The sequence below is a fragment of the Dipodomys ordii genome, unplaced genomic scaffold (genome assembly GCF_000151885.1).
Source record: "Dipodomys ordii isolate 6190 unplaced genomic scaffold, Dord_2.0 Scaffold170, whole genome shotgun sequence".
NCBI classification, from domain to species: Eukaryota; Metazoa; Chordata; class Mammalia; order Rodentia; family Heteromyidae; genus Dipodomys; species Dipodomys ordii.
In genome coordinates this window covers 672432-688493 of record NW_012267386.1, presented here as the reverse complement: position 1 = coordinate 688493, position 16062 = coordinate 672432, and the positions used below count along the sequence as shown (strand labels likewise).

The following is a 16062-nucleotide window of genomic DNA, read 5'->3' as shown; positions in this document are numbered from 1 at the left end:
CCCAAAGCCCTCTCTTATGGAAATACGATACACTACCAATAGGAAAGATGCAGCTAGGAAGTGAATCCAGGACTGAAGATGGGAAGAGAACACACAGACTGCCAGGAAGGACTGGGAAAGTTGGGGAAGTAGGTCAGTCAGGGGACTGAATGGAAGTTACTTTAGAGGAAATCTCTAAGATGCGATAATATGAAGGCCACATTGTGAAATGAGAACTTCTATTCATTCATCATTCACAGCCTGAATTCTTATGTATGATGCCTGAACCTAGGGAGGTGGCCAAAGAGTGACTTCTAAGATCCTCAGTGAATACAATTGTGGGATGGAGGTCATAGTCATGAATAGTCTGCATTACAGCTGAATAGGCTCCCAGCTACAGCTGGTACCTAACTGTCCCCCATGTGGGTGGACTTTGGCTGTTCTACCTGGATGAGAAGATTCTGGCCACACCTCCAATTTTTTCATGTTTCTCTGACCAATGGAATATAAGAGTTGAGGCCACGCCCACATTCCATGCTGCCTAGTAGCACTGGGATCCCCTCTATTGGCTCACACCACTAAATGAGTTGAAGGAGGTAGAGGTGGTGAGTGGTGAGTGAGCAAATCGAGCGGATTTTGAAGAAATAGTTGGAGGTAGAGTTACTGGTGATAGAACAGAATAGATTTCAGACAGCCTGGGAATGTGGCCCCCCCACCTTTGCCGTCCCAGTGCTGGGATGTCTGAGAAAAAAAGAAGAAAGAAAGTAGCTGCAGGAAGGAAACTACTGCAACAATACCAGCAGAGGAGTGGTCCTACTAGACCTGCTGAATCCAAGAAGAGGAAAATGAAAGAGGGAGGTAGCCCCAAGACAAACACCGCTGGGGACTGTCCTTTACTCAAGGATGCGGCCCAAGACCACGCAGACCCTGAGCCTCCCCCTCCCCTGGGCACTGTCACAGCTGCCAGGGTCCAGAGCATCACAGGTCCCAAGAACACCAAGGACCTGGAGAGACACAACCAACACCTGGTGCTTGCCCTGGACTCCAGCACAATACAAAAGCAGCAGCTCTGCATTGAGATCCAAGAGCTGCAGGATCAACAGGGAAAAGACAAGGAGAAGATGGCCTGTGTGCACGAAGCCCTGAAAGCAGAGCTGGAGCAGCACAAGCTGTCGATACAGATGCTGATTAGAGAAAAAGCAGACTTACAATCTGCCCTGGCCCACAAGCAGCAAGAGGCCGACGAAAGAGCACTGGAGCAGGAGGGTCTTACCAGCTGCCTGCAGGCTGCACAGCAGCGCGTAACAGAACTCGAAACAAAATTGTCTGCAGTCAACACCACGCAGAATGAAACTGAGAACAACAACATAGAGCTCATGAAAGCCCTGACTCGCGTGAAGCTGCAGCTCCAGGAAAAGGCCAGAAGTATTGAAGACCTGGAGGACGAGAACACCGAGCTGCAGGAGAGGCTGGAAGTGCTCCTGACACAGAAGGCCGACATGAAAATGGAAATCCAGAAGTACAAAGAGGCACTAGTGGAGCGGGCAGAGTTGGAAAGCCAACTCAACAACATGAAGGAGTTGGTGGCAAGATTAAAGGAGGAGAGAGACACTTTGCGGAAGACCTGAGGCTGGAGAGCTGCACAGGGAAGGAGAAAGTCCAGCAGCTGCTAGAGGAGGTGAGCCAGCTGAGAGAGGAGAAAGAGCAAGGGGTGAGGCAGGTGTTAGAGTTGGAGAGCAAGCTGGTAGAGCTGAGAGAGCAGCTGTCAGAGCTGCAGCCCCCACAGCCACCTGCAGGGCCAGCTCAGGCTGAGCAGCAGCTGCAGGCCCACACCCTGCAGTTGCAGAAGGAGCTCAAGACCCTGGAGGAGCAACTTCACCTCCAGGTGGAGGACAACCAGAGCCTCAGTCTCCAGAACCTGGAGCAGCAGCAGCGGCTGTGGATACTGGAAAAGAAGGCTGAGGAATGGGCACAGCATGCCGAGGACCGGTGCAAGATCCTGGAGACGATGGAGAAGGAACAGGAGACCTTGAAACGCACGCTGGTGCACAACCGCCAGCTGAAAGGAGAGCTGGCCCAGCTGCAGGATGCCTTGCAGAGGCTGAGCGCTGAGAAGGGGGAGCTCGCCAGCATCCTGCACACAGAGCAGCAGGAGAAGACAACCCTGCAGGCAAAGCTGGATGAGCTGGAGGAGGAATTCAAAGAAGGAAAAGACGTGGCTGAGTTCAAGCGCCAAGCAGCTGAGGGTGTGCAGGAGCTGCATGACAAGTACCTGGCCCAGGTGCAGGAGCTGAGCGCCACCTGCAAACAGCACAGGGCCACCAGCCAGCAGCTGATGTCAGAGAAGGAGGCCCTGCAGCAGCACCTGCTGAAGCAGAGCCATCTGATGGAGCAGCTGAAGCAGGAGCAGGTGCAGAGCAAGTTGCTGGCCCAGGTGGAAAGGGAGAAGTTACAGGACACTCTGAAGTGTCTGGAAGCAGCAAGACAGGAGAATGCGCAGCTGCGGGCCCAGCTGAGCGCCCTGGCTTTCCCCAGGGAAGATGAAGGCCTGAGCCAAGAAGAAGACAAGGGTGAGGAGGCGACTCCCCATGATGTGACTGTCCCAGAGGACGTAGAGAACCCGCAGAGCATGTGGGATTTTTACATGGACGCACTGTCCATCGCAGAAGGCAGGAAGGCGAGGATGAGCCGGCTGCGGGTGCCTGAGTCAGCTGGCAGCCCAGTGCCAGAGAAAGCTGCAGAGCCAGGCCACCTTCCCCCAGCGCTGCATCCACAGGCTGTTCGCCAAGAGGAAGCAGGACACACAGGCGCCCAGGAAGCAGCTGCACATCTGCTTCCCTGAAGACCTGGCCGGCAAGGGGCACCCCCAGAGTTATGTGGATGACCTCCACCATCGCTGCAGCCAGCTGACCCAACACCTGACCGCCATGGAAGAGACCATCGTGCTGTACAAGGAACAGCTAGAAGTCCTGGAGAAGCTGTGTCAGGAGAAAGAGCAGTGTGTGAGCCAGCTGTCCCAGGAGAAGAGGAGGAAGAGGAAGGAGCTGAAGGAGCTGTTGCTGCGCCTTACAGGGGAGAGCACAGAGTGCCAGGACATGATGCTGGCAGCCGCCCAGGCCCCTGCTGCCGAGGCCCCCTCGGACCTCTCAGTGCCCCTGAAGACAGAGGTCAGGGAGGAGCAGCAAGGCTGTGAAGATGTGCATCTTCAAGAAAACTTGAAGCCTGTCCCTGGAGAGGCTGGGGCGCCTGGGCCCCTGGAGAACCCCACTGCAGAGTGTCCTGTGCCGCTGCTGCCTGCCATTCAGCCCCAGCAAGAGCCCACAGACGGGGGCGAAGAGTCCTGCCTCCCTTTCTTCTATAAGCCACAAGCAGATGATGCATTTGACATCATTACCATCTAATGAATAACTGGGGCTCCAGCGCCCAGGCCCAGAATTCAAGACACATGTCCCACAAAAATAAAAGGGAGCTACTCTCCTCCAAAAGATACTATGGGCATGAGAGTTCCAATGTAATGGGGTGGTGGGAAAAGGGTTAACTGTAGGCCAGACAGAGCCGAGGTGGCTAGGAGGTGGCTCATATCTAGAGACATTAAGAATCCATAGGTTCCTGGGAAGAGGCCCAGGTGAGGGTTATTACAAGGAGTCAATCCTTTACAAAGAAAGGTTGGCAGTAATGCCCTCAGTTAATATTACTATTTCATAGTACTAATAGTAATTAATGGGATAATTTAATATATGTTGATTCATAAACTTCATTTTTACATAATATCACATAGGTGATATTAATCATTTCATATTATATGTTGGTACATTGCTGTGCAGTCATTTGCATTTTCAAAATGTACTAAACTGGGCCAATAATAAGAAATTTTCTTGAGTATTAAAATGCCACAGTGGGGATATTGAAATTAGGCAATCGTCAAAAGTGTAGAAAACAAGAAAAGTTTCTGAATATTGAATTTTTGCTAAAAGAAAAAAATGTGACGTTAACAATTGGAGCTATGTGTAATTGCATAACACTTTCCAAATGGGGTACAGAATTGTATTTCTAAAAGAAGAATACAGCATTATAGAGGATGTATAGAATATCACACATCTGAACTTTTTCAGTGAACTATACTATAATATGTTCAATATTCTTTCTTGAATAAATAAAATAATAACATTTATTTCTCTTGTTTTTCTTTTAAATTTAAGATCATTTAAGATAATTTTTAATGTAAGAAATAAGAAAATTGGGGGCTGGGAAGGTGGCTCAGTGGTAGAGCACTTGCCTTGCATGCCTGAGGCCCTGAGTTTGATTCCTCAGCACCACATGAGCAAAAAGAAAAAAGCGGAAGTAGCACTGTGGCTCAAGTGGTAAAGCACTAGCCTTGAGCTGAAGCGCTGAGGGACAGCGCCCAGGCCCAGAGTTCAGGCCTACAACTGGACAACCCCCCCAAGAAAATAAGAAAATTGAAAGGTATGTGTAGTGAAATGTTGAACTCTAAGCAGAAGACCATGTAGCCAAAGTCACATAGAGCAAAAAGGGGTTATTGTCAGTGGAGCTGACAAGGCCAAATTTCCCACCAGGGAGGGCAAAAAAGGTGCCTGTCTGTCGCCCAGGGGGGCCCTTATACAGCCAGGAGGCTAGAGGTGGGAGGTATTCTACATGTCCAGCAGGTACCACCAGTGAGTAGGCAGGGCAGAACTTAGGTCTGGATGGGGGCGTTCCACTGACTTCATTCCCCACTTTGTTGTTGAATAGGTACAGTACCAAGCAGGGAGTATGAGCCAGGGTCTGTTCTTCGAAAGCTACTTCCTGCTGAGAGGGGGCAAGTTAGTCAATAGGAGTGTCAGGCACTGTCCAAGTGGACCAAGGCTATACTGTTGGACACATGTTGCTTGTCCAGAGTAGGGTCCTTCGGGTCCTCAGTGACTGGAGGAAGACTGTGTCCAATCTTGTTTTATCTATTGAGACGGGTCCAGTTGGCTAGAGGTATATGAAGGTGGATCATGCAGGTGATGTTTGATGTGGCAGTGATGAATCCAGTGTGGATGGCCCTGAACCTGCACTGCTGTGGGAATAAAGTTACTAGAAAAGGTCCTTTCCACTTAGCAGAAAACTTGGTGGAACTTGGTGCCTGTGGCAGGTAAGTTTTTGAAATGTACACTAGGTCCCCAGCATTGATGAGGGCTCAGAGGATGACAAGGAAGGCTGAGGGCTATATTGGTCAGCATATTTCCAAAGAGAAGTAGGCAGGTGCTGAGGGAGAGAAGACAGCATTGGGGAGGGTAACAGAGAATCCAAAGCCTGAAACGAGGAAGGCAAAGGTAGGCGGCCATACATCACTTCAAAAGGACTTCTTATTAAAGGCTTTTTTGGGTAAAACCTGCAGACAAAAAAGAGCCAAGGATGAAAGCCTTAACCAATCTCAGGTTAGAGACAGTTTGGTCAAGAGCTGTTTGAGGGAGCAGTTGGCAGGTTCCACCTTCCCCAAGGACTGAGGGGGACAGGGAATATGAAAGAGCCAGGAAGTGTTCAAAGACTTAGCCAAGTGCTGGCTTATGGAGGAAACGAGTTCTAGGACATGGTCCATCTGGAAGGAAGCTGGCAGGCCAAAGAGGGGAATCCTTTCCTGCAAAAGAAGCTGGGACACAAGAGGAGGCTCTCTTGATGGGGTGGGAAATGCCTCTGTCCATCCTGTAAGGTGTCTACAAGAACAAGCAGATGCTTGTACCTGTGAACAGTTGGCATAGGGGTAAAAGCAACTGGCCAATCCATTTCTGGGAGGTTACCTCGAGCCTGATGGGTTGGAAAGGTGGCTGCACATTGGTATTGGGGTTGGCCTTTTGGCATACTTTGCAGGTCTGTGAAAGCTGTGTGAGAAACTGTGTTGGGCAGGTTTAGGGGGCTGCTTTGTTGAAGGAACTCCCTTAAGGCACCTGTCGGGGGGGGGTGGAAAAGGTGGTGCACTCTGGCAGGAGTGTGCCACTCAAGATTACATACACAACATGCCAGGATTCCTCCTAGGCTGGACAACAAGCTGCTACTCCGTGATGTAGGTGGTGGGACTGGAAGAGAAGAGCCCAGGAGCGTTTCCATCTGGGATACATCAGTTAGTGAAAAAGGAACATGGACACCTAATATGCCTTCTGCCCCTGTCACCTCGCATGAGGGGAGAAGGGAAGCTGGGGCAGAACCTGACCTTGAGTGGGCTCCAGAGTCTGGACTTGGGTAAGGGCGGCCCCAACATTGCTGCAAGATGTACAACAGCCTCCAGGGCACCACCGAGTTGGTCATCTGGCGGCTGGCTCACCGAGGCTGGGTTGGACTCATCTTTGTCCCATCAGGGAATCAGGGGCCTGATGAGGAAAAGGGGTGCTGAAGGAGGAGAGCATAGACCTTGGAGGGTGCAAGTGCACGGGTGATTGGTGGGTTGAAGAAAGCTGGGGGTTGAGGGTGGGAGGAAGTACCACCCCCTAGAGGAAGTTCCTCCTCCTCTGGTGGAAGTCCAGCCTTTTCTGATGGAAGTCCCACCTCCTTTGGCAGAAGTCCCGCCTCAGCAGGAGTGGGATCAGATAATGTCTTCACCTAAAGGGCTGTGATTCATCTGTAGCATCAAAGGAGGTGTTTGAGCATATCATGGAAGCCTCATGGCTAGGAGAAGTTGGCCAGCTGAGCATGAGCACCAAAGAAACAATTTAGAACCCAGAAAAGAGAAGGCCTCTAAGTATCTGGCTGCTTTTAACTTGCCAGAACACTTGCAGAAGTTAGATAGGTCCTGTATAGCATAGGGATCCAGTGTCCCATGAATAGGTCACATAGCCTGGGGGCCCAGCGAATATTGGGCCAAAGCTGATTATATTAGCAAATAAGCTCCCAAGGGTTCATGTCTGATTCAAGCTCTTTGTCTTTTGGTTGTTCAAAAAAAAGCCAAAATAGACTCCTGAGGGATGTTAGACTGTGCCCCTCCCATGGGGAGCAACCCGCAGAGTTGAATCTAGAGTCAGATACCCAGTGTCCTCAGTGATCCTCTGTTCAGCTAACATGGAGGGAGGAAACAGCAAAGGGGGTGGTCACGTAGAGTTGTGGAGTCCCTTGGCCTTCAGCCCGGTAGCCTATGGCTCCTGGAGTGAGGCTTGGAACTTGCACCAAGATTTTTCTCTCTGTAATGGTTCAGTGGCCTTACTGAAGTTGGTTTCTGAGCCCTGGGCTTACTGTACATGGTCACTTACCTGGAGGGTGAGGGCAAATCTGCTGCTGTTGGGTGGGAAAAAGTTCAGTCAATTGGAAGCCAACTTGGCAGTACTGTGGGCTAGCTAAGGACTGGTCAGCTTGTAGGACCCCCCAAAGCTGGGGAGGGGGACAAATATCCATGGGGGAAACTATCCAAGTCAAGCACCAGTGAAAGGTAGTAAACGGAGAAGACCACATGGACAAAGTCACATAGAGCCAAAAGACGGTTTATTGCCAGTGGAGCTGACAAGGCAAAGTCTCCCACAAAGGACAGAGAAAATGGCCCCTTCAAACAGGAGGCAGAGGTGGGAGGTATTTCACCTGCCTAGCAGGTACTACCAGATAGTAGGCAAAGCTTAGATCAGGTGGGACCTGTTCTGCTGACATACACCTAGAAAACTGAGCCTAAGTCAGAGTGATTTGTATCTTCATAAAAACCTAAGATTAAATGAGTAGAATTTAACTCCATACTAAATATGTGGGCTATTTATGCCAGGACTAACTTAAGTGTTATGCAGAAATTGTACTGGGTGTATGAAGTTAATGCATGCAAGATCACAGGCAAGCTCTCTCATTTTACACAATATACACTGAGCTGAGGACATTGTATATTAGAGATGCACTTGTGCAGTAGAAAAGTCTAGTACTCTTCCATCTAACTTGGGAGAGATCTAAAATTAGGATCCATATCAGTGATGTCAGCCTATATATTACCTAGCCAAAGATTCTAAATTTTACTCCAAGGAAAAAGTTAATATAGATGTATGACAGTTTGTGTAACTATGACCTTAATTGTTGCTGGCTCTTGTATTTGTTAAGTGTATTCCTGTGCCTCAAGTGTGTAACGTAGCCTTCTAAAATGCTGAACTTTACACAAGTTTATGCCGCTGGCAATCTCTAATTTAGTGATGTGTATGTGTATTCCTCATTGTAATAGGAACTTGATAGTATGGGTATAAATCTGTAAATCCAAAGGAAATCCTAAATGTGCTATGGATGTCAATAGGAATGGCAACACTTTTGTAAATTGCTAAATTTTATCTATGGATATACTAAAATTTTGTCATTACACTTTGGATCCTTTCTAAGACATTTATGATTAAAATCATGGGAAACAATTCTAGCAAATGCTTTGAAAAACTACTATAAGCTTAGTTTTACAAGGGATAACTTTAAATCTGATGCTCAAAATAGCCAAGAAGATTAATAAAGCTCTTTCTCTTTGACTCAGTGTAGTATTTCAGACCCTAAACCTATTGCAACTTAAAAGCACGTTAACAACATAACTAAGGCTTTTTATAAACTTTGGGCAGTCATCCCAGTGTATACACAGCTCCTTAATTTCTTGGGGTCTGTAGGATATTGCTTTCAAATGGCATACCACTCTTGTAGGCCAAATTTTAACTCCAGGAGAACTAACAACCCTTCTGCCAGAAAAAAATTAGGCTTGAGACTTTGAAATTACTACAGAAAAGTGTGGGAGAAACACTAGGAATGATTGTCACAGAAAGAAACTTGTTGAATAGAATTGAAGAGGCTCAGCAAATAGGAAAGGAAATTGACAAATTGGATTGCATCAAGCTAAAAGGGTCTGCACAGCTAAGAATAGAGTTACTAAGCTAAAGACTTTGTATTTAGGGTTCCTTCAAGAAAAGCTATATTAACCTACTATATAGGAAATACTGTTTGGCTTAAGGGATGTTTTGTTACTAATACCTCTGACTTCTCTCTTAGTTAAAATAATAACTGATATTTTCTGATCCTGATTACATTCTGACCCTGATAGTGGCAGCTTTTCAAGCGAATTTCCTGCCCACTCTATTTCCAGTGCCACCTCCTCAATTAGGTAAGGAAATGACTTTTGGGTTCCCCTTTGTTTTTCTACTTCTCCCTATTGAAACCATATTATACTAACATACATTATTGCACAACTCCAAAAAAGCGAAAACAAATGCCTGAGAAGATTTACTAAAATCCAAGTATTTGTTCCCCATCCTGAGACATGAAGTACTTTTACTTGAAGCTCTTTTACACCACCTTCTATTCTCTGGTGTCAATTGAATCATGTTCTTAATTACATTCTACACAGGACCATGGCCTACTGTGATAACATTCAAGTCTACCATTCATGGAAAATCATCTCATTATATGCTAAAACCCTAACCATTTTTCCCTAGAGACTGGAAAACAGGAAGTAGGAAATTCTGCATTTCAAGGGGTACATCAATGACAAGATAATTCTACAACTAATGGAAAGTTTTGAAGTCTGAAATTTAGTGTATATTGGAAATGTCTTACATGTGTGTGTGTACTAAGACTTGAGCTCAGGGCCTGGATACTCCTTAGCATTTTTGCTCAAGGCCAGCAATCTATCTCTAGAGCTGCAGCTCCATTTCTCTTTCTGCTGGTTAATTGGAGATGATATTCTCACAAACATTCCTGCCCAGGCTAGCTTAGACTCATGATCCTCATCTCTTAGCCTTCTAAAGAGGTAGTGTGGAGCACATGGGCAGCAAAGATGGCTCTGGGAGAGAGTAGAGTGGGCAGACCCCAATTGATCTTCTGATCAGTGCCTAACCAGCCTGTGAAGGCTCAGGTGAATGATAGGGTGTGACCTTGACAGTGATTGGTTCCTCTTCCTCCCTTACCATACCACCCACCCTTTTTGGCTTTAAAAAGGGCTGCTCTCTGTTAATAAACGAGTTTTTCTACCTGCTGGATTTGGCTCCCCGCTGTGTCTGATTGTCTCCTGGGCTGAGGGAGGCTGGGGAATGGGCGAGTGCCGCACTTACCTTTCCTGGGACCCTGTCCGTCTTTCGTGGGACGGACGCAGACCCAACAAGGTAGTATTGCAATTTTGTATCACTTGCACCCAATAAGTCTGATTAGTTTGTCAGTTGGCACTAGGACTATCCCTTAGCTTCTTCACCCAAAGCTGACAGGTACTCTATCACATTGTCTTTTTGATGATTAATTGGAGATTAGATTCTCATGGGCTTTCTTGACTTGCTTGGTATTGAATGATGATCCTCAGATCTCAGTCTCCTGAGTTGCTAGGATTACACATATTAGCCACCAACACCTAGCTCAAGCCTGACTTTTATAATCAAAGTTCAAAGAGAAATGTGAATGCTGTTCATGAAGGTCTCATTGGCAGATATACAGACACTAATTGCTGAAGCTTAGTCTTTAAGTTTCAAGACTATGCTTTAGTCTCTAAATGACATTAAGACTTCTATATTGCTGCTTTTCTAAATGCTAAAATAGCATTTATTTATTTATTTATTCATGTATTTATTTTTGTCAGTCCTGGCGCTTAAACTCAGGGCCTGAGTGCTATCCTTGAGCTCTTTTGCCCAAGGCTAGTGCTCTACCCCTTTGAGCCACAGCATCACTTCCAGTTTTCAAGTGGTTAATAGGAGATAAGAGTCTCATGGGGACTTTTCTTTCCAGGCTGGTTTTGAAGCAAGATCCTCAGATCTCAGCTTCCTGAGTAGCTAGGGTTACAGCCAAAGCAGAAGGCAGAGGAATCTGAGGCCAAACTGGCAACATAGTAAGACTTTGTATTAAAAACAACCAGAACAAAAGATGACTATCAAATGAAGTGTGGGCCAAAGTATAAAGGAGTATACTTTTAGTATTGAAGTACAAGTTGAAATTTGAATTTTAAATGTAATCCCTGTAGTGACCACAAATGAACTATCTATAGAATATGTACAAAAGGAAATGTGATGGGAATTTTAGTGTTCTATAATTTATAACACATTAAACACAAAAGAAGATGGTTATGCAAGGAATGAGAAGGGTGGACAAGATGAACGACATCAGAAAATTACCTAGTAGCAGTAATTGTGATTGAATTGTGCCCTCTATTCAATTGGTAAAGATTGGTAATTGTGAATATTTCTGACTTCCTTGTGCTGTCCACAAAGGACTTTAGAACCATAAACATGAACAGATTAAGAGTGAAAGGATGAAAATAGCAACCAAAAGAAAGCGGTTTCAATACCAGTACATATAAGACATTTATGTATGTATGTATGTATGTATGTGTGTATGTATGTATGTATTTATGTATGTATGTCAGTCCTGAGAACTCATAGCCTGGGCACTGTCCCTGAGCTTTTGTGCTCAAGGCTAATGCTGTACCATTTGAGCCACAGCTCCACTTTTGACTTCTTGGTATTTAATTAGAGATAAGAGTGTCATGGAATTTCCTGCCTGTGTTGTTTTGAACCACAATGCTCAAACCTCAGCCTCCTAAGTAGCTAGGATTGCAAGTGTGAGCCCCAGCACATAGCTTAGACTTGTCTGCGTGCGTGTGTGTGTGTGTGTGTGTGTGTGTGTGTGTGTCTGAGCGCGGCGCTTACTTATCCATCATGAGACCTGACCTCTGGGCCTAGGAGCTGTTCCTCCTCTCTTCAGCTCAAGGCTAGCACTCTACACTTGAGCCACAGGGCCACTTCTAGGTTTTTCTGTTTATGTGGTGCTGAGGAATCAAACCTAAGGCCTCATGCATACAAGGTAAGCACTCTACCATTGAGTCATCTTCCCAGCCCCAGATTTTTATTTTTTATATTTGACACAGGATCTCATATATTTCAGGCTGGCCCCAAGTTCCTGGCTCAAGAGATTCTCTTGCCTCAGTTGATCTACTGAGTAGCTGGAACAATAGGTGTGTGCCACCACAGGCAGGTTAAGAAAGAATTTGTATCAAAGCGGGAGGATGGGAAGGGATGGGAAGGGGAAACAAAAGAGGAGGTTGCAATGCTTGATAAGAAATGTACTCATTATCTTGCCCATGTAATTGTAACCCCTCTGTACAGTATTTTCACAATAAAAAAGAATTTGTATCAAATAGTTTGCAGAAAAATGATGTTACCTGTTAAGAAAACTTTCAGCACAATAAAATGATGGATCAAGTACAAACATTTTTACACCTAACAGTGGAGCATCAGAAGATATGAAGTAAAAAAATTTAAGAGAGAATAGTTTCATAAAAATAATTGGAAGTTTCAATATCTCAGTTTCAATAATGAAAAAAAAGTAGACAGAAGCCATGTAAGGAAATAGAGGAACAGGATATCAATGGATGCAACTGATAAAAAAAAAGTACTATAACAGCAACAAGAGATTCCTATGTTTTTTCATGTACACAATAAAGAGCACAGGTAATTACAAATAAAGTCAATTTTAGGGCTCAAAGAAGATATAAAATGGCCAACATGAAAACATGAGAAGACATTTAGCATCCCAAGCAAAAATATTAATAAGATATCACTTAACACCTATTAGGATGATTACTATGGAAAAACAAACAAAAAATAGCAAGTGTTGGTGAGGACATAGAGGAATTGGAACTCTAATGCTTTTTTGGTGGGAATGTAAATGAAGCAGTCACTGAACAAAAACAACATGTATATTTCTAAAAAAATATTAAAAATTAGACTACTGTGAGATTACTTCTGGGTCTGTATCAGTCCAGTTAAAAACAGAGTCTTTACCAGGCACTGGTGGCTCACGCCTGTCATCCTACCTACTCAGGAGGCTGAGATCTGAGGATCACAGTTTGAAGCCAGCCCAGGAAAGTTTGTGAGACTCTTTTCTCCAATAAAGTACTAATAAAGCCAGTAGTAGAGCTGTGGCTCAAGTGGTAGAGTGATAGCCTTAAGCAAAAGAAGCTGAGGGACAGCACCCAGACCCCAAGTCCAAGCCCCAGGGGCTTATACAGGGGATTGAACCTGGCTCCTTGTCCAGTTTCGAGGCAAGCACTCTACCACTTGAGCCGTATCTTCCAGGCATTTGGCTGTTTTTTTTTTTTTTTCTATTTAGCATTTTTATTTGCAGGAGGAGTTAAAACAAATCTGGAGTGTTTTCCCTGAGCATGAATCATTTATCTGAAACCAACTGAACTATAGAAATGGAGCAAAGTAAGGGAAAAGTAGCACATCTCAGGAGCAAAGGTTGGAGGGTAGGAGGATACAGTCCATAATACACAACATGTGCAGAAATGTCTTGATTCAGCTGCTCAGAGCCAGCTCCTTAGAAGTCATGCACAAGGATCCATTTTCAGAGGATGTGTCCCTCTCAAACATTGTATTTGTTTTGTTTTTAGGTAGGGTCCTAAGCATTTCCCAGGAACTGCCCCAGTCTACAAATCTTCCTAGGGTTGGCCTCAAACTGCAATCTTCCTTTCTTCAAGTCTTCAGTAGGTGCAATCACTAACATGAGCCACCACGCCTGGCTGTAATTTTAATAATACGAACATGTGAGTTCTAGTGTTAACAAAGGGAGTTGTGAGTTAATACTTTTCTAACTTCATAGAGAAAATCCCACAGTGAGTCAGTTTCCACTATGAATCTTTCCAGGCAAAAGTGAGTGACAACCTGTCATCGTTTTCATAGAGATTATTGCATAGTGATCCTTGACTGTGAATTCTAAGATGGCAAATGAGTATTTCCTCTAGCTTAATCTGTCCTTAGGAGGATATTCAGACATAAATCTTTTCGGGACAATTCAGTAGCAACTGCTTTCTTTTATTCTCTGTGATCAAAGAGATTGCATTACAGAAAAGCTGACCCTACCACCTCTGAAAACTCTTGCCTACATGGTGTGATCTCAGAGAACTTTCTTCCCTGGTGGGGGTCCTATTAAGATACACCAAGAAACATGGTGTGAGAATTGTGCACAGTCATTGCCCTGAGAGGGATTCTCTAAGAATGCACTCTCCGGGGTGTGGCCTGGGTTTGCAAGTGATACACTTGTTAATGTCATCCCCCTGATGAAGGTGCATGTGCGGAATGAGGTTCACATTCTGGCAGAAGGCTCTGCTACACCCGCTGTCCATAGGCTTCTGCCCAGTGTTAGGCATTCGTGGGGTGAGTCTGCAGCTGCACTGGAAGGCCTTGCTGCACTCCACACTTTCACAGGGCTTCTTCCCGGTGTGGAGGAGGTAGTGTTGAGTTAGGTGTATGTACTGCTAACAGCTTTCTCATATTCGTTGCATCAAAGAGCTCTCTTTTCCTGTACAAGTCCTACCATGCAAATAAAAGCCAAGCAATAAAGGCCTTCCAACACTGACCATGCTCGTGGCTTCTACTCTGCGTGCATGGATGGCCTTGTGTTTGAAGGCCTTGGTCTACTTAGTGGACTTGTATGGCTTCTTGCAGAGTTGCAGGATGAGGGCCGAGCTGTGGCTGAAGGCTTTCCCACACCTCCATCTGCAGTCTCGTGTGAACCGGCTGATGTCCAACAAGGTACTTTCTGCTAAACGTGTCCCCCATTGCCTGCCTTTGTGTGCATGGAGATGTCTTCTCTGGCTGCTGAGTGTGGTGCACTGAAAGCATCCGGGAGACATGCTTCTGTAACGCCCCAGCAGACCAGCGGGTCTCCAGCTGGTCCTCTGGCCGGTGTCAGGAGGCAGTCTTGGTGGGAGCGCCTCTCCAGGGCTCCCCGGATGTTCCTGCCCTTCCAAGAGCCCTTTCCTCAGTTCTGTGCACCCAGCAGGAGTCCCTCGAGGAGCGGGGGGCGGGGCTTCCGGGCAGGACTGACAGGCGAGGTTGGCTTTCCGGTGTGGCGTTGTGCTCTGCTTGCCTGGAGACGCGTGGGAGCCTCCGGGGCCTGACCCTGGGGAAACGCGGGCAGGAATTGGCTGCTGCGGCCGCCATCGCCCGGTCACCCAGCGCGTGCGGCCTAGGCGCCATGTTGGACTCCGGCGGCTCTGGAGACTCGGTTCCTTAATAAACATTTATGGACAAATAATGTTTGTGGTGGTGTTTGCAGGGTGAATATTCTTTTGCTAGCTGGTAGAATGCTGAACAAGGGTGAAATCAAATTTCAGGTCCACACATGATGAATTATTTAATATGCAGAAGCAAGGCAAGTGAGAGCCTGTGGAGATACAAAATAGATATCAATTGGCAGATGAGATCTATGTCTAGTAGGACTGAAAGCAATTTCTATTTCTGTAAGTGAAGAAAGGATAACACTCTACCTGATTTTGAGAAGAATAAACACTTAACCTCTTCTTTGAATGTATAAGCAACAGAAATTTATTTCTCCCAGTCCAAGGCACCATCCTTTGCTGTCTGCTGTCAGTGTTCTTGCTGAATCCTCAAGTGGCAGAAGGCAGAAGGGCATCATAAGGTTTGATGTATTTTTTCTATGTTGTTGTAGTTTTGCTGAATCTTAAGATCCTCTTTAAAACCTTCCCTGGACCATCCCACAGCATCATAGATTAGGTTAGGCTTCAACTCTATCCAGTTATTCATTTAAGGAATGGAAAGAAATGTTTTCCTTAATAATCAATTGTTTAGGCAGAGTATGAAATAGGAGACGTAATCTATGATGTAATCTATGATGAACAGTGATTTTAACATAAAATGTGTACTTTATGTTATCTTAATATCATTCCATGTTTGATGATATTCCTTGTAAAATTTACAATTTAAGAGTGGTTCCATGGGGCTGGGAAGGTGGCTCAGTGGTAGAGTGCTTGCCTTGCATGCCTGAGGCCCTGGGTTCGATTCCTCAGCACCACATAAGCAAAAACAAAAAAGGCGGAAGTGGCGCTATGGCTCAAGTGGGAGAGTGCTAGCCTTGAGCTGAAGAGCTGAGGAACAGCGCTCAGGCCCAGAGTTCAGGCCCCACGACTGGACCCCACTCCCCCCCAAAAAAGAGTGGTTCCATGGAAAATCAAAGTGTAGAGGTTCTTGTATATATGCCCCACTAGGCTTTGTAAAAAATACTGAAAGTAAGGGAAGTTTCTTCTGCAGCTTTAAGTGTGACACTAAGACTAACATGAAGCTGCTTTCAAACCGTTGAGTGCTGCTACCCACATTTTTAAGCAGTCTGTAGGCAGCA

At 45.8% G+C, this 16062-nt stretch overlaps 1 pseudogene; it reads left to right on the top strand.

Annotated features, from left to right (window-relative positions):
• The first annotated feature begins 716 nt into the window (after positions 1–716).
• LOC105998679 lies at positions 717–2821 on the top strand (annotated as a pseudogene).
• Positions 2822–16062: the final 13241 nt, after the last annotated feature.